Consider the following 19287-nt stretch of genomic DNA (forward strand, 5'->3'; position numbering starts at 1 on the left):
AGTGATTCTAGTCCTTTTGGCAAGCTGGGAAGTTCATCAAATTTATGCAGTAATTGAGACACCAGCTGCAATTTCAGTTTTAGAATTTTTGTGCAGACAAACATAATTGCACCATGTCTTTTAACAAAACAAAACAAAAATAACAAAACGGGATAGCATATGTCCAGATTGGGCACCCTGGGTTTGTGCGACTATGATTATTTGTTAATCCAAATATTTAGAAAGATATGGTTTATCTCGCACATTTATTTATACTGAGTTTCAATCTTCAAACTCAGATTTAAGAACTCCATTTTTATATCCCTAGGTAGGCCATGTCAGGTATCCTTTATCTGCCCTCTGTTATAAAAAACAAGAAGATGAATTACCAAATTACCATAGCTTTTGAAAACATTCTCTATTTTAATTCCACAAAAGTTCATGAAACGTTTGAGATACCAACAAAGCAATTCAGATCACAGCAGTCAGCAGTCAATTGCCAGTCTATACAGGTGAATGAAAAAGAAAATGAAAAGCTACATAGCTGTATTACTTGTTCCATATTTTATAGAAATAGAGAGTTTTAGAGTGGCTACCTGGACTGTACTTGAACACATCCAGAGGAAGAAAGCTTACCAACTTCCATTGTAATTATTTCTGCTGTCAAACTACTCCCTTACAAATGGGAACTTCCCTAACATTCAATCAGCATGCCCTTTTGTGCAACTCACATTCATTATGTTGTATCCTGTCTTCTGGAATGATAAACAATAATTCTTGGCCTTTTGCTGTGTGACACTGTCATATCTCCATTCATTCTCCACATTCCAAAGGTAAACATTCCTTTATTCATTTGTCTGTCTTCATTGGACTTAGTTTCTAATTCACCGATTATCCTTGTGGTCTTTGAATCACCCTTATCTGAATCCTGCTTAAAGTGTCCTGCCTAGAACTAGACACAGTTTATATGATTCATATTCGGTTTGTGATTAACCCCTCTTGCAGTATATTTTTTCTTACATGGTCATGGTATTATCAAGCTGGATTTCTCCATTCTGTACCTGTGCATTTCATGTGTATGTCTGAGATGCATAGCTTTGTGTTTATCTATCTGAATTTTATTTATCTATCTGAATTGTTTTTAAATTTTATTTTATTTTTATCTCATTCATTTATAATTCCTCATTGAAATTTTATATCTGTCTTCTGTCCCATATAATTTTATGTTACTAGAAAAGCTGAAAAGCAGTTCTTCATGCAAAATATCAATTAATGTTGAAGTGTAAAATTCCTATATTTTAACCATTGTCATTACTCATTAGTGAGTAGCGAAGGAGTTCTCCCACCCAAGCAAACTCTATTTTCAAAAACTTTTTTGTGAAAAAATTTATATATTATTCCGATGTAGTGCTATTTTACAGTGCTGATTCAACATTATTAACACTGTTTAAATAGTTTCAGTTATTGAAGATTCAATAAAAGAATTGTATTGCTGTGAACACTCCTAAAAAATAAACATTTAATAATATCATTATTATAATAATGTAACAATAATGATTACAAATATACTATAATGTTATAATACCAATTTATGATATAACACAATAAGTCACAATGAACTTTTTGCTTGCTATAGCCAGAACTTTTCAATTGCTATGATAGTTTTCTAAAAGATACAAAAAACAGAAAATGAGACTGTAATCAAAATCCTAATGAATTATTAGGACTTGTTGTCGGGTCATAGACATTTAGAAATATTGAGTAAGCCATAAATAAGAATGTGAAAATATGTAAAATTTTCAATTACATTGTAATGGAAAAACTGCAAAATACCAAGATGCCAAAGACACCTAAGATACTTGGTGTGCTAAGTGAAAAGATAAGATCCATTTTAAATGTATACCATTCTTTCAGTGTTCCTCTAGGATTTGGGCTCCTTGCCAGTGTTCCTGGTTAAAAATTTGTTAAATGTGTTTGGCATGAATTGCTTACAATTTTCTTCATTTGTTACAAATTCGAATGGGCGACATACTTTTAAGGCAAGGGTGTCAAACTCAATTTCACTGAGGGTTGCATCAGGGTTATGTTTGACTTTGGAGGGGCTGGGGGACTCGATGTTCCTCAAGTCGGGGATGCCTGCGGTGGCCCAAGCACTCTACCAGTAAAAATAGAGTCTGGGAGGACCATGTGCGGCCTTCCTGAACTCTGTTTTTGCTGGCAGAGGGCTGCAAGAGGCTGCATCCAAAAACAGAGCTCAGGGCAACCACGCGGGGCTCTCCCAAATCCTATATTATATATTATTTTATTTTATACTATTTTATATCTTCAAAAAGGGAGACCCCAGCCTAGTTGAAAATTACAGACCAATCTCCTTATGCTGTGTCACCTGTAAAGTCATGGAATCAATTATTAACCAATCCATTATCCTCCACTTAGAAACAAACAACCTACTCTCTAATAAACAATTTGGTTTCATAAAAAAACTATCCTGCAATCTGCAACTCTTACACTGCAAAAACATATGGACTACACAACTCGATCAGGGCAAAGCAGTAGACGCAATCTACATAGACTTCTGTAAAGCTTTTGATTCAGTGGTACACAACAAACTACTCCTAAAACTAAAATCTTATGGTATCTCTGGACACCTGCATAACTGGATAGAAGCATTCCTGTCGTCAAACAGACAACAAATGGTCAAAATTGGGAGCGTCCTATCAAATTCTGTACCTTTCAACAGTGGTGTCCCCCAAGGCAGTGTTCTAGGACCAAGTCTCTTCATACTCTACATAAATGACCTCTGTGATCATATTAAGAGCAACTGCATTGACAATGTAAAGCTATTCAACACCACAGACAATACTGCTACCCTTCAAAAAGACCTTGACTATGTATCAGAATGGTCAAACAAATGGAAACTTCAAATCTCAACAAATAAATGCTCTGTCTTACATATTGGCAAAAAAATCAGAAAATAAAATACAAGCTGAATAGCTAAGATCTTGTTGATGATCCAGGTTCTGTAAAGGACCTTGGAATACACATCTCTAAAGATCTAAGTGCTAGAGCCCACTGTAACTACATAGCCAAAAAGGCATTAAGAGTTGTTAACCTAATCTTACATAGCTTTTTCTCTGGTAATATTACATTACTAACTAGAGCATACAAAACATTTGCTAGACCAATACTTGAATACAGCTCATCAGTCTGGAACCCATATTACGTATCTGATATTAACACAGTTGAGAAAGTCCAGAAATATTTCATAAGAAGAGTTCTCCACTCCTCTACTCGTTGCAGAATACCTTATGCCACCAGACTTGAAATTCTAGACCTAGAAAACCTTGAATTACGCCGTCATCGGTCTGATCTAAGTATGGTATATAAAATCATACATTGCAATGACTTACCTGTCAATGAATACTTCAGCTTCAACCATAACAACACAAGAGCAAACAATAGATACAAACTCAAAGTTAACCGCACCAAACTTGATTGCAGGAAATACGACTTCAGCAACAGAATGGTCAGTGTCTGGAATACTCTACTTGACTCTGTGGTTTCTTTCCCAAACCCCAAAAACTTTAACCTGAGACTGTCTACTATTGACCTCACCCCTTTCCTAAGAGGTCTGTAGGGGGCGTGCATAAGCGCACCAACGTGCCTACTATCCCTGTCCTATGGTTTCTTTTATTTTTCTTATATGTTTGGTGATATGTACCCATTTCATGTATTCATAACTATATATATATTATACCTATTATCTTGTAAGTGATTGACAAATCAAAATAAATAAATAAATAAATAAATGTTTTCATTGACAGAGGCACCATGGATTGGTCTAGAGCAGCCCATGGCCCACTTCTAAGCACCCCATGGGCCGGATCCAGCCCACGGACCTTGAGTTTGACACCCATGATTTAAGGCAAAGGTCCCCAACCTGTGGACCAGGGCTCACCAGTTGTCCATGAGGGGGTTCAGAGTTGGGCTGCAGAAATGGCCAGCAAGCACATGTGCACACATGCATCCTCACTTGCATAAGCAGTGGGCGAGCGTGTGTGTGTGCTCCATTTGCATGAGCTGCATGCACACACATGTATTTGCCGGCCGCTCACACAGAACCATCGCCTCCCCCGCTGGTCCAGAAACCCAGAAACATTGGGGAACTCTGATTTAAGGCAATAAAATTGGTACAATGAAGACAAAAAAATGTTCATTAACTATCTTTAAGAATACCATGATGTATGTGGTGCATGACTACAGTAGCTCAGCAACTCTGTAAATATCTGACAGAATAACCACAAGCTGTGCTTAGTTTAAATTAAAAATTTTAAATCAGAAATCCTGGTCAATTGCCACTGCAAGCTGAGGATTACCTGCGCTGGTAGTCTAACTTTTGCACATTTGTAAAAAGCAAGCACCTTAATGGATTGTGACAATTCTGTAGACTTATACTGGTTTCAACACAGCATTTGCTAATCCTGCAACATATTGTTTTTATTAAGTGTTGAGCTGGATAGCTTATTTGCTTTATTGGGTGAATCCACAATTGAAAACTGCACTCAGAAGTGCTCCACTAGACCTCTTCATCATATTAGAAGTAGGTGTCAAGTATGATAAAGTTTGGGCCTGAAATTCATACTCCTCAAATTTCCTTTAGTAAGGGAGTTCAAAGGAGAAATGAAAGGCATAGATAATGTGACGTTGACCTTTGGCTTTGAAACAGTTTGGGTCAGTAGAATATTGAAACTGTAACTGCTCACAGGCTAGATATGAGTCAGAAATATTCTATGGCCGATAAAAGTCCAGTGCAAGTTTGGGTTGCATTATTAATATAAATACATTTTACAAAGTTATCTAGTACTGGTAGTCCTCAACTTATGAGAGCAATTAAGCCCAAAATTTCTGTTGCTAAATTTGTTAAAAGGCTTTTGCCTCATTTATGACTTTTCTTGCCAGTGTTGTTAAATGAACCACTGCAGTTGTTAAGTTAGTAAAATGGTTGTTAAGTGAGTCTGGCTTCCCCATTGACTTTGCTTGTCAGAAGGTCGCAAAAGGTGCTCACGTGACTCTGGGAAATAGCAGCTGTCATAAATATGAGTTTCCAAGAATTTCTATCATGTGACCATGGAGCTGCTTCAGTGGTTGTTAAATGGAAAACGATCATAACTCACTTTTCCCAGTGCCATTTTAACTGTGAACAGTCACTAAATGAACTGTTGTAAGTTGAGGACTACCTCTACTATCCTGAGAACTGTATCAATATTGGGATATCACATTTTAAGATTCAGAGAAATTGGAAACTATATCAAAAAAGGCCAGAAAGATGATTGGGGACTAGACACTAAATCCCATGAATGGAGATCAGAGGAGTTAGGTATGGTAAACTTCAAGAAATGATCACTGATGATGGGAATGATAAACTTTTTCAAGAAAGTAAGGAGGTATCACACACAAGAAAGTCACATTCACCCAATCAAGGGATGAAATAATAGGCTTACATGAAGGTAGATTCTGTTTGAATGTTAACAAAAATGCCCTACAAGTTAGAAACAATTACCAAGAGAGTGTGTCAGCTCTCCTTAATTGGATGTTCTAAGGAGACACTGGATACAATTTGAGGTGAATGTATTTGGGGAAACATACCAAGAAGAGGCTATTCTAATAATAGATGACTTCAATTACACTTAGACTAAGACATTAATGCCCAGGCCATAACAAAGGAAACCAAATTTCTAGGTACTTTAAATGATTGGCCTTCAAACAGATGGCTTTGGAGCTGACTGAAGAGGGACAACCAGAGGTTTAACCATAAACGCGGACAGAATTAAGGTCTGGTGCAAAATTTCCAGCCAAATTCAACACATTCCCATTTGATTACAAAAAGACAACAACAAAGGGAATGGAGAAAAAAAATCAAGACAGCAATTTTTCTGCCTAATACTTGCAGAAAGTTTAAAATGACAATATTGAGGTTCAACTGAAATATATTCCACATTGTTATATCAGTTCAAGCCTTAGAAGAAGTTGGTAGGAGGAAATAAAAGGAGAGTGGGACCTGGGTAATAGACCAAATTGTGGATACACAGTCTATTTGACAAGCAAGACCCTGTTCAGTTTCCATGTCTTTCAGAGACAGATCTCAAACACAATGATTTTATGATTTAAACATATGATTGGATAATATTCTATTCAATTAAATCTAGAAGTCTCCAAGCTGGAAACTCTGTTGACCAAATTAGAGCAACCGTGTGTTATTAGCAGGCTGGTAATTATTGTTTACCTGTTAGGGTAAAGATGAGAGTAAGGATCTTTAGATATTTCTTTTTTTAGTCATGGTGTTTTAAGAGAAAAGAGCAAGAATCAGAACTTTGCATCACTCTCGCTACCTGAAGTGGTTAAGAGGAAGAAAAGAAGAAAAAGAAGTTTTCAGGGCCAAATAAAAAGGTTGCATACTTTGGCCTAGATCTCATTCATAGTTCAGTTTATGAAGGGAAGATATTATCTTCTGAATACAGCCACTTTCTTTTTTTCCTCATTCTTCTCTTGCTTTTCTTCTCTCACATATTCATCATATTATGTCAGTTATTTGCCTGTATTGCATGTCCATGCAAAACCTGTTTTAAAAAAAGGAGCACTTTAAAATTTGGTGAGTGGATATGTTTTTGAGCCTGTGTACTTGCTGCAAGCATTTGGAAAGCATTTGGAACCAAATGGACATGAACACAGATGTCAAAAATAGCTTGCATTTTACTACCGTTATTAAACAGTTTCCCCATTTGCCCTTTCTGTTGATTCTCTCTCTCTCTCTCTCTCTGAGTGTCTTTCTGCAAATCACTCTGGAAAGGAGAAGGGCAGGAAGTTGAATAGGAAAGTGCCTTCATTCAAAAGAAAAACAACCCAAAGAATAGTTACAAACTACAAAATCTTTTGCCTCATTAGGTTCTCTTGTGGTATTTATATTTTGGATTCTTTCAAAGGACCTGGGAGTCATAGTGCCTACTTAATTAGAATTGTTCCATTGTGATATGACAGCATATAAATTTAACAAATAAATAAAATCCAGAATCCCAGCCAATATGAGGATCTCTTAGCTATCCATGGAAATGTGATTCAGGTGCTAAAAAGCATTTTTAAGTCCTTGAAATATGTTATATCTTCATTTTTTTTTATACAGCTTCCATATCCTGTTGTTGTATGGCACTTGGAGAATATTGCACTTATGGTTATTTTCAGGATGTATATCTCAGTTGCTTTCCAGACAAGTGCACTCTCTGAGATCAATATACCTTATAGATAGAGATTGTTTATGGCTATGATTGTTTTTATGGCTATTTAGGTATTCAGTAGGTCCTTTGTACTGTAATTTCAAAAAGAAATATGCATCATTCACTTTTAGCAGGTAAAAAACATTTTCTCCTTCATTTGTCTATATTTTTTCTTTTCTTTTTCTTTTTTAAAAACAACAACACAAAAACCCTAATGCTATGCCCTGATTAATAAATCAAATGATGGAGAGTTTTGCAAAACAATAACAATTTTGCCACTGTCCTGAAGGCTAATGAGAATGCCAAAGCACAAATCTATATTTTATATTTCAATTGCAAATATACAACCTCATTTATTGTTAATTTTAACAGAACCAGAGTGGGTTATTCCAATTTGTAAAATATTAAGAACATCAGGGAATTGTAAACCAGTTTTATTTAGTTCCCAATCTGTGACAAAATGTCGGGGACTGGCTCATAGATCCTTCTTATAGTTGGAACATGTGCTTCTTGTTATTTCATGTGAGGGCTTCCTGTGTCTATATATCTCTTTGAGCAATACACAGCACACAAAGGAATGGAAGCTATGTACCCTTCACAAACTGCAAGACATGACTTACAGTTTTCATAAAAAGCCTGAAACGTTTTTATGTGCCAGAACTAGTAACTCGATCTACTTTAGAAACTCCCAACCTATCTGAAACTCCAGTGAAAGCAATTAAGTCCCAGATATTTTAAACTATGGACTTGGATGGATCAGGGACAAAAGATAAGGGTGTACGTACACCCTTACAAACTCAAGGTTAACCACACCAAACTTGATTGCAGGAAATACGACTTCAGCAACAGAGTGGTCAATGTCTAGAATACTCTACCTGACTCTATGGTTTCTTCCCCAAACCCCAAAAACTTTAACCTTAGACTGTCTACTATTGACCTCACCCCTTTCCTAAGAGGTCTGTAAGGGGCGTGCATAAGCGCACCAATGTGCCTACTGTCCCTGTCCTATTGTTTCTTTTATTTTTCTTATATGTATCTATTTCATGTATTCATAACTAAGTATATACAGTACTTATACCTATTGTCTTGTAAGCGATTGACAAATCAAAATAAATAAAAATAAAAAAAATGTACACATACAACTTCTCCATGGACAGACTAACTAATGTAAGTGTGTACTGTGGGCATTGCTGTTAGTTTCTTATTGTTCATCATTTGGAGCTGATGATGCCAGCATAAGCTCCAAGAGGAAAGAAAAATATATTGAAAGATGTCATAGGAGCAAAGTTTTTTCAGCATATTGTGCCACACATATTGTGTGTTGGTTCAGTTTTGGTGTTGTTTGGTATAGTGTGTTGATTTCACTGGCAATTTGTGCATTAAATCTTCTCTCATATTTAAATGCTAGTCTCTAGCATTTCTCAAATTGGTTTTTTGCAAGTCAAAGAGACATAACATATGGCTTTGTTGTCATAGTAGTTCCTCCAATAATACAACAATTTCACAAATTCCATCGTTGCAGAGCATACCCATTCTCAATTCTGCACTGTCTTGAGGATCCATGAAGTAAATTTAAATATATTTGGTTTGCAGGTTGGGATCTGGCATTAAATGTCTGATGTAATGTTGAATTGGCCATGGACAATCACAGGCAGATTCTATCCTTTCCTCATTGGAAGGACTTCTTTGGCATCAAAGGATGTCATTTGAAGAGACAGTTGTACTGTTTGATGTTCTTCTAGAACTCATTTGCAACAGGTTCATCATTGCTATCAGAATTGAAGAATTCATTATGTACAGATTGTAAGCTGCCTATTCTGACTTTCTCTTCATACCGCAAAAATTGGTGACTTCTTTAGGGAATAGGAACATAGTGAAGGCAAACTTTGGCCATGGCACTATCATCAGCAGAAATATTACATTTTGCAACTCTCTCTCTCTCTCTGTTGAACTTTTGTTGTTAAAGGCAGATATTGTCATGTTGAGGAATTGTTGCAGTAACTACTGTTTGCCACATAACTTCCATTTCCTCCTCTCCCCTCTCTTTTCCTCTGGCACAATTATTCTAATGATATTTTAATTTAATCATATATATATATTTACCATCGTACATTACCATGGCAATGTACATTGCCATTCTCAACTCAAGACAATTTAGAATCCCTAACAACTTCTCCACTGAGTTGTAGGAAGCTGTCAGAGTCAGTTTAAAAGTAGGTTGAGATGGTCTTCTGAGGATTAGGATGGTGGCTGATGGAGAGGCTGGTCTGCACTCAGTTTCAGAGTAGGAAGCTATTGAAAAATGAAACAGGATGGGAATGGACTAAATATAGAGACTAATGTATTTGACTGACACCAGAGAGATCAGTTTCTCTTTCATCTGCAGCCACAACCCACCTCACAGGGTTGTTGTGGAGAAATATAGGAGAATGGAATGTGCCTGGAATTCCTGAACAAAGTTGAGCTATAGATACATGTCCATGTTTGTATGCCAGAGAAGGGGTACATAAAGCAATAAAAATATCCAGACCTTTCTTCATGCATGTTAAAGTTATTCCTTCTTTAAGAGCCACACAAGTTAATTCCTTGCTGTTGGGTAGGGAAAGGAATGAGGGATTGTGAGAAACTGTCTGGAACATTAAAAATGATGATCAGGTAACCAGCAGTAGCTAGTAGCACTGAAGCACTCACACCCCAAATTTCATTTCCTCAGGGCTTATGGATATGTATTTTGGATACATTATGTAATTTACCTCATTTGAGGTACCTTGGTTCAAAAAATGTTGCTCTTTGATGGACCTTTTCACTCAGATAAAGGTCATGACAACAAGAGTTTAGTGGTATGTAGATATGTTTGAATAAAGCCTATGCAATCTGTTACACAGTATTTGTTGGAATTATTAGTGAGAAAATTATCAAAAGATTCTACTGCTGTTTGTGTCTTCAGCCTTCCCAAACTTAATAGCACTAATCTTTTGCACCAAAGCATTTATTGCAGTTTGAGTCTTCATTATTGAAATGTAAGTATTTAGAGACTAGAGCCTACTTCATTCTTGTCACTGAATGTAGTGTAGTGTATCCATTCTATACTGTATATATGTATTTCAACCTGCAAGTGATTTCTCCTAAAAGAAAAATTCCTCAGATTTCTAATTCTTTACTTTTAGATATATTCTTAAACTATGATTTAGTCATGCATATTCTGTATTTTACAAAGCAATTCCTGAAATTATAGAGGGAGCACATGTTCCTTCTGTCTAAAAACAACAAACAAATGAAACAAAGAATTACAGCTATTCTGGTATTGTTGAACATGATGAGGCCGAACTTTTTCTGTGAGACAGTTAACAACATATTAAAATTATTTTATGTTAATTTATGTTAAATTCTCCTGCTTTCAGTGAACATCAGTTCTGAAGATTAGGCTAAAGTTAGCTTCCTCTTTGTTAAAAGTTCTTTACAGATTCTTCTTCTAAGAGAATCATTCCCATCAATGAAGATTTATTTTGTTGGCACAAAAAAATAAAAATATGGATAAATGGAGAAAAAAGTATCACAGGAAAGATCAGAACTATGGTGATATTGTCACTCATTTCCTACATTCTAGGATTCATATTTTCAAAATACAAAGTGAACCATTCTTTCTTCCTTCCTTCCTCCCTCCCTGCTTCCCTCCCTCCCTTTTTCTTCTAATCTATCACTTTTCCATGATGATACAAAAAACAAATTTCAAATACAAGAACAGAATACTAAACAAGCGCATATAATTTTATAAATGATTCAGGTAAATGCAACAACATATGTCTTTGTTAAGACTAATAACACCACTGACTTCAGACAAGAAATCTTAGATAATTCATTGTCTACATTTAAATAAAATAAAACAAGAGAAATACGACTTCAGCAACAGAGTGGTTAATGTCTGGAATACTCTACTTGACTCTGTGGTTTCTTCCCCAAGCCCCCAAAACTTTAACCTTAGTCTACTATTGACTTCACCCCTTTCCTAAGAGGTCTGTAGGGGGCATGCATAAGCACACCAACATGCCTACCATCCCTGTCCTATTGTTCCTTTTATTTTTCTTATATGTATCCATTTCATGTATCCATAACTGTGTTGATACTTATACCTGTTATCTTATAATTGCTTGACTAAATAAATAAATAAAAGATCCCCCTTGAAAATATGTTCTGCAATATGAACATGTTTTCTAAGAACAGCCTAAAGTGTTCATATCACTTTATAATGCCTTGATAAAACCACACTTGGAATATTGCATCCACTTTTGGTCACTATGATACAAAAAGAGATGTTGAGATGTTGAATGTAGTGCAGAGCAACAAAGATGATTAGGACTCTGGAGGCTAAAACAGACGAAGTACAGTTGCAGGAATTGGATATGTCTAGTTAAACGTAAAGAAGGACTAGGGAAGACATGATAACAGTGTTCCAATATCTAAGGGGCTGCAACAAGGAAAAAAACCTATTCTCCAAAGCACAGGCTTTGAAGGTAAGACAAGAAGCAATGGATGGAAACTAATCAAGGAAAGAACCAATCTAGAACTAAGGAGAAATGTCATGACAGTTAGAACTATTAATCAGTGGAACTACTTGCTCCCAGAAGTGTATGTGCTCCAGCACTGGATGCTTTTAAGAAAAGATTGGACAACTTGTATGAAATGGCATAGGGTTTCCTATTTGAGCAGGGGTTGGACTAGAAGACCTCCAAGTTCCCTTCTTTTATTCTGTAATTCGATTAAGGGCATTGCTCATATTCATTATACATTCCTACGTGATAATGGCCAATCCTATCTGACTCAGAGAGAAATGTAAGTTATGTAAAGTTTCAACTTCAGACAGTCTTTCCTGTGCTGAACTAAATCATTCAACATCATGAAAATTAACATTTTGGATTATTTCTTGTTTTCCTGCAGTTATCAGAGGAGCTGGAGAAAGAAGCATATGCAGCACTGAAAGATGAGAAGAAGAAAAATGTGATTTACCAGATTCTGGATGTGAATGCCACTCTTGGAGCACTGTCCCAGTGACACTACAGATGTGGGGAGGGAGCCCAAAAGGTTACCCTTAAAAATATGCTGCATAAATAAGTGTCTTCTCCATTATTTCTTGTAATCTACTGTGAAGTCAGATACTTTGGAAAACAATTAAGGGGACTCGATTGGAAACCAGAAGAACTTCATTTCCTTTCATGGGGGTCACATGAATTATTTCACTATTTTTAACTGAGTTGCCATCTGCTCTGAACATTACTAAAACAGTTCATTGAGATGTGATCTTTCATTTTATTTCTATTATTTTTAATATGCAGTTGAAATTTCATTTGTTGTAATATTATCTTGAGCTGATTTCTTCTCGAGTATCATTTAGCAGTCAATTATTATAAGTATTAGAAAACTGTTGCATAATGATGTTCAAAATATCATGTGCCCAGTAATATTGGTTTTCAGGGTAACAAAAACCATACCTTTATTTTCCTCTTATTTTCTTTCTTATTGTAGTTACCCATTTTGATACTGTAACCACCAATATTAAGCTCTGGGCCAGGTTGGAAATGAAATCAATCTATATTGGCATATGCAAACATGATATGTGTCTCTTACAATGCATGGAGCATCTAATAATGAAACCTTATACATAAGTATTTAGAAGTAATTTCCATTTAATTGAATGGAGCTTACTTCCAGAGAATCATGTATAGGATTATCAGTTAAGCTGGTGAAAAATTATTTATGCAGGGGTCATTGTATACCTAGATGATAAAGGCTTGAAGGGAGCATGTGTGCATATTTTTATGCACAAGCATCTGAGGAGATACATCAATCCTTAGTCATCCAAAGGCACAGCACAACAGTCTTTTATATAAAAGCTGGGACTCTTACTTTTTATAATTGAAATAAGGATGTCATGATGATTCAATATATGCAGTGAGTCTCCTTTACACGAAAGGAGCGTTCCACATTGTTTCCTGAAAAGGGAAGCAATGCTTTTCATAACTGATATTGCATTTTCAATATTGACAAAAAAGTGTTGTTAACTTAAAATTGATCTCCATCATTAAACAGGTTTTGATAGATATGAACATGTTAAAGCACATGCCAGGAGGGAGAAATAAGGTGGGCAGAAGGACCTACCTTGAAACTATTTTATGCAGTGAGAGATTATTATTTATGGTTAAATAAGTGCTGAATCCTCAAAGTAAGGCTCTTTCTTTATTGAGCATATTCCTTCTGTCTAGAACATATATGCAGGCAAACATTTAGTTCATTGGCTGGTGGATCTTTTCGCCAGTGGGAAGAACATTTCCTGGCTCATGTACGTAAGTGAATGCTGACTATCTGCAGATACTTTTTTTAAAAAAAGTGTGCAACCCACCAATCACATCTGTTGTGAAACTTCTATTCATTTCATATGATATGTGCTGGGCTTTGTTAAAATGAATGGAAGTCATGCAGCAGTCATGCTTGGTAGACTGTTTCCCCATGAAATTAAACATGTGTGGCCTTAACTCTTAGTGGTTTATTTTCTTTCTCTCTCGCTCTGCTTCTTTGAGGAAAACAGTTTCTGAACCGGATATTCCTAAACCCTTGCACTGAATTTAAAAAATATGTTGGCATTATTTTTGAATGATTGGTGCAATTAAATCTATGTATCCTGTATGAGCCATACATACTAACAATCTTCCTAGACATTATGATTTCTCTAGAAAACAGTAAGCTATTAGCACCATCATTCTTGATGAAATTAAGGAGCCACTGAATGCAAGTAGAATCTCTGCTTGATTTTCATTCCATTTAATAACATGGAATAACAAATTTGTACAAAATCTGTATAGCGTAGATAATCCATGTTCATATATGATTTAAAAGTTTGTCCTTTAACTAGCAATGAAATTTTCAACCATTTGAGTTTATTTATTTGTTTGTTTGTTTGTTCAAAAAACAAAACTCCTGGGAGTTTCTTTAGCACATATGACAAATGTTGCACTTGTGAACTTGGACAACTCAACGTGTTTCTTTTAACAAAGTTGTTGTCCTAGTAAGGGACCAGGGTCTGGACACAATCTTCTGCAATGTTCTTTGGTACCTGCACCAAGTAAATGAAAAAAGGCTATTAAAAAAAGGCTTATTTCTATGCCGTGTGCACAAAGAGCTTTAAGGAAAATTGTGCCTTCTGGGTCTTTTACTGTCAGGTCTTTACCTTAATTCTGCAACTGAATACTTGAAGTAGGATATAAACTAGGAAAACATAGGGTCATTAAAAACAAAACTGTATAGCTAAATATTTATATATAGATATATGTGTGTGTGTGTATGTGTGTGTGTGTGTGTGTGTGTGTGTGTGTGTTCACCAAATTTGTCTCAAATACTATTTGGGGTTATTGATCCTAACTTTTATCAAGGCCTGAGACCCTGTATAAGAAAATTTTGTCTAGTATTGTTTTGTTTTACTTTCCATTTGTCATGGAATTCTACAATGTGTGGGGAGGGATCTTTTCAAATATATATACATGTACATGTACATGTACATGTACATGTATATGTATATGTATATGTATGTATGTATATGTATATGTATGTATGTATATGTATATGTATGTATATATATATATATATATATATATATATATATATATATATATATATATATATATATATATATATATATATATATATATATAAAGAATCTCTGGGTTTACAATAAACACTGTGACATTGGACAGAGATTTTATTTGAGCAATGTTTGGTAGTTTACTTCCCCCTTAAAATGTTTTAAAAAAATCAAATAAACCTTTTGGTTAATATTTAAGAGTAGTCTGTTTTATTGTAGGATCAAGCTTGTACTGCACATTCTTTCATTTACATCTACAGAATGAATTTTGTATTTAAATGAATTTTATGTAACCAGTATGCATGTAAATGCACATTGACCTTTATTTGAAAGTGAGTTTTGATTTTCTTTTGAAGTAATATTCTAAAAAGACTTCAGATGTGTCACAACATGTACCTGTATTTTCCTTTGGTGTAGAGTGGTTGTTTGAATGTAATGTTATGCAACAAGGGGTCATTGTTCCCTATTTATCTTTGATCCTCATTTGATAGTGCTTCTTGTAATAATTTTCTTCAAGTGAGTGGCATGTTCTGGATTGTGAACTTGACATGTGGTTAAGGATATTGATATGAAACTAAGGAATCCTTAGAAATTATCAGTGGGCATGTTTTAGAGCAGTCATTGTAATATTAATGTCTTGTAGAAGTGTTAAGTACTATGGTATAACACTGTTATCATGTGTATGAGAAGTGCTTGATGTTGATTGGCTTGTTTATATTCATCAAATAAATCTGGTTTCTTTCTGAACAATGTGCAATATCGAATTATTTAGTTTTTCTGTATTACTCAATAGGAAATGCTAGTCATGGTTTATGGCCTTTGGTCCATCTATAGCTCTGAATATTCCTAGCCATGCAGACTACTGTCTGAGAAAGAAAAACAAGAAATCCAAGAAGAAGCCAGTATGGCTGCACAAAGATCTCTCTGGCAAATTGAAAGAAAAAAAGGACAAGTACAAAAAATGGGATGAAGGACATATAACTAAGACAGAATATCAGCAGATAGCCAGAATCTGCAAAGATGAAGGCAGGATCCCAAAGGTTCAGAATGAACAAAGACTTGCAACAAAAGTCAAAGATAATAAAAAAAAGTTTCTTCCAACATATAAATAACAAGAAAAAAAAATCAAGGAAACAGTCTGTCCACTAAAGAGAGAAGACAGCAAGGAAGTAACAGGCAACAGAGAGAAAGCAGAACTGCTTAACTCATTCTTTGCATCGGTCTTCACGCAAAAAGAAACTATAGCTCAACCCACCAAAAACATCGCTGGAAAAGACAGACCAGAAATAAAAGTTAAAATAAGCAAAAAAAACAAAAAATAGGAAGAGAACACCTGTCTGATCTTGATGAACACAATTTACTGGGTCCTGATGAATTACATCCCAGAGTTTTAAAGGAGCTGACAGAGGTCATCTCAGAACCACTGCACCATATCTTTCAAAAATCCTGGAGCACCGGGGAACTACCAGAGGACTGGAAAAGAGCTGATGTGGTTCCCATCTTCAAAAAAGGAAAAAAAAAACAGACCCAGGAAACTATAGACCAATCAGCCTAACATCAATACCCAGGAAGATACTGGAAAAGATAATAAAAAAAACAGATCTGCCAACATCTAGAAACAAGTAAAGTAATAACTAGCAGTCAGCATGGGTTTGTTAAGAACAGATCATGCCAAATCAATCTTATTTCATTCTTCAACAAAGTGACTAAATTAGTAGACCAGCAAAATACTGTGGACATAATATATTTAGATTTCAGCAAGGCATTCGACAAAGTAGACCATAACCTACTTCTTAGTAATCTAGAAAAAAAGTGGAATAGATAGCATCACTACTAGAAGGACTTCCAACTGGCTGACAAACCGTACTCAACGAGTAGTCCTTAATGGGTCTAAGTCTACATGGAGGGAAGTAAGCAGTTTGGTGGCACAAGGTTCAGTCTGAGGCTCAGTACTCTTCAATATCTTCATTAATGACTTAGATGAGGGAATAGAAGGAGAACTTATCAAATTTGCAGATGATACTAAGCTGGCAATAATAGCTAACACACAAGAAGATAGGCTCAAGATCCAGATGGATCTTGACCAGACTTGAACACTGGGCTGTATCTAACAAAATGAAATTCAATGTAGAGTAAAGTAAAGTCCTACACTTAGGCAAGAAAAACCAAAAGTACACATATAGACTGGGTGAAACCAGGCTCAATAGCAGTAACTATGAGAGGGCTCTTGGAGTCTTAGTGGATAACCAGCTAAATAGGAGCCAGCAGTGTGCAGCAGCAGCCAAAAAAGCTAACGCAATCCTAAATTGTATTAACAGAGGGATACAATCAAGATCAAGGGAGGTACTAATACCACTCTATAAAGCCTTAGTAAGACCAACCCAGAGTACTGCATCCAGTTTTGTTCACCACATTATAAAAAAGATGTTGAGACACTAGAAAAGTACAGAGTAGAGCAACCAGGATGATTAGGGGACTGGAGACTAAGGCATATGAAGAATGGTTATAGGAACTGGGCTTGGCTAGTCTAGTGAAGAGAAGGACCAGGGGAGACATGATAGCAGTCTTCCAATATTTGAGGGGCTGCCACAGAGAGGAAAGGGTCAAGCTATTTTCTAAAGTGCCTGTAGGCCAAACAAGGAATAATGGATGGAAACTGAACAAGGAGAGATTTAACCTGGAAATAAGGAAAAACTTTTTGACATGAGAACAATCACCCAATGAAACACCTTGCCTTCGGAAGTTGTGGGAGTGCCATCACTTGAGACCTTCAAGAAGAGATTGGACTGCCATTTGTCAGAAATGGTGTAGGGTCTCCCGCTTGGGCGGGGGGTTGGACTAGATGACCTACAAGGTCCCTTCCAACTCTGATTATCTGTTAAATCTGTTAGTTCAAAAGGGTTGGACAGTTGGATCACTTTTCTGCAAGCACAGACTGCACCTTAACACAACAATTTTGACTTTAAAGAGCACAAGGAGCATAGCCAATGTCTCATATATTTAAAGCAAACATTTACTTTCTTAAAAAAATGAAAAAAAATCTCATTGATGAAACTCAGCCATTTTTCTTCTAAATGTTTCTGGCAATAGCTTTTAGGAAGCTGAGAAAACAGATGCTTGATGGTTGTTTGTAGCCAGCAGCCCATGAACTGATCATGCTTAATATAAAGATTCTTAATTGTTGGCCATTTCCATATACAGCAGCAGCAAATTTCATGGATGTTGTAGGGAAAAATAATACTTTTTTAAATCAGCCCCAGTCTTCCTACATGTAACAATTATAATCTGACCAGAACATTTTAATTCATGAAGGAGTGGAGGGAAGATTGTTTTCAAAGAATGATCTTTGAAGGTTCTTACATTGAAAAAGGAGAATAATTTTCTACCATACTCCTCATTGTTTTCCATACCAGAAGTCCCAGAATTCCTCTTACCAGGACATGCTAGCCATTTCAGAATGTCTTCCAAAATACTCTATATAATAATTTGAAAAAAATCTACATCTGAATATGCAACATCAACTCAAAGATAAATTGTGTTGAGGTCAAAGAATCTGATTCCTCAATAAGGAGTACTGAATCTTCTGTACAAGTCTATAACACACAAGAGAAGCATTTTTAAAGATACATGTGTACAGATTATAGTTACAGGATATGGACTTTGGTCACATTATTCAAGCCTGAAAATATTGTACATGTTTGTTATACTAAAACAGGTCCAGCTTGATGGATAAAATATAATTCTGTTCTGGTCACTGGATGTTCCACTCACAATGATGAATTTCTGAGTGTTTTTTATATAAATAAGTTGATCCTTCAGAATTATAGCAAAATATGAAGTATTTTTTCCTAAAAAAAAAAACCACAAAATTCTCTGTGTTTATGAATTATTCAAACTTTCCCAGAATAGGATTTTGCAAGAAGAAAGTGAGAATCACAAACAGATACTTATTATTTCTGGTTCTCGTACTTCAAAAAGACCCCTGGGTGTACATGATTAGCCTTTCCAATCATGTAGAAATATGAAGGGTTGTTTCTCTTGTCATTGGAAAACTGGGAACCTCCTTCTAACATCTTTTGTCCTATGTAGGTGATCTCTATTCAGTTGCACAATGCTGCTGCCTCCAGTGCTTTCCAGGAGAACCCGTTTGACCACTGCTGGATGCCAGTTTAATTGGGTTTCTGATGTGATCCAACAGGATTGCTCTTATTCTCATGGCAAAGTTCAATAGCTCTCTCTCTCATTTTCCCAGAATTCCTGGCAGAGAAAGAAATGCTTTCTAATTCTGCAAAGAAGCAAGTTGTGAAAGAAGAATTAAAAACTTATTGAGTGGATGCCATGAAACTCCTTTTCTGCTTATAATTGACCTATGCGCCCCCCCCAAAGGATTAAATTGATGAATAGCAAAAT

At 35.7% G+C, this 19287-nt stretch overlaps 1 protein-coding gene across 1 annotated transcript in view; it reads left to right on the forward strand.

The window, feature by feature from the left end:
• Positions 1 to 14197, forward strand: part of ERC2 (ELKS/RAB6-interacting/CAST family member 2) — a 615701-nt gene extending 601504 nt beyond the window's left edge. Inside the window, exon 19 of the mRNA XM_087923860.1 lies at positions 12183 to 14197. The gene's annotated coding sequence lies outside the window, so the exon portion shown is untranslated. The remainder of the gene's footprint in view (positions 1 to 12182) is intronic.
• Positions 14198 to 19287: the final 5090 nt, after the last annotated feature.

The sequence above is a fragment of the Pseudonaja textilis genome, chromosome 2, assembly GCF_049901715.1.
Source record: "Pseudonaja textilis isolate UNSWEBS1 chromosome 2, rPseTex1.2, whole genome shotgun sequence".
Lineage (NCBI taxonomy): Eukaryota > Metazoa > Chordata > Lepidosauria > Squamata > Elapidae > Pseudonaja > Pseudonaja textilis.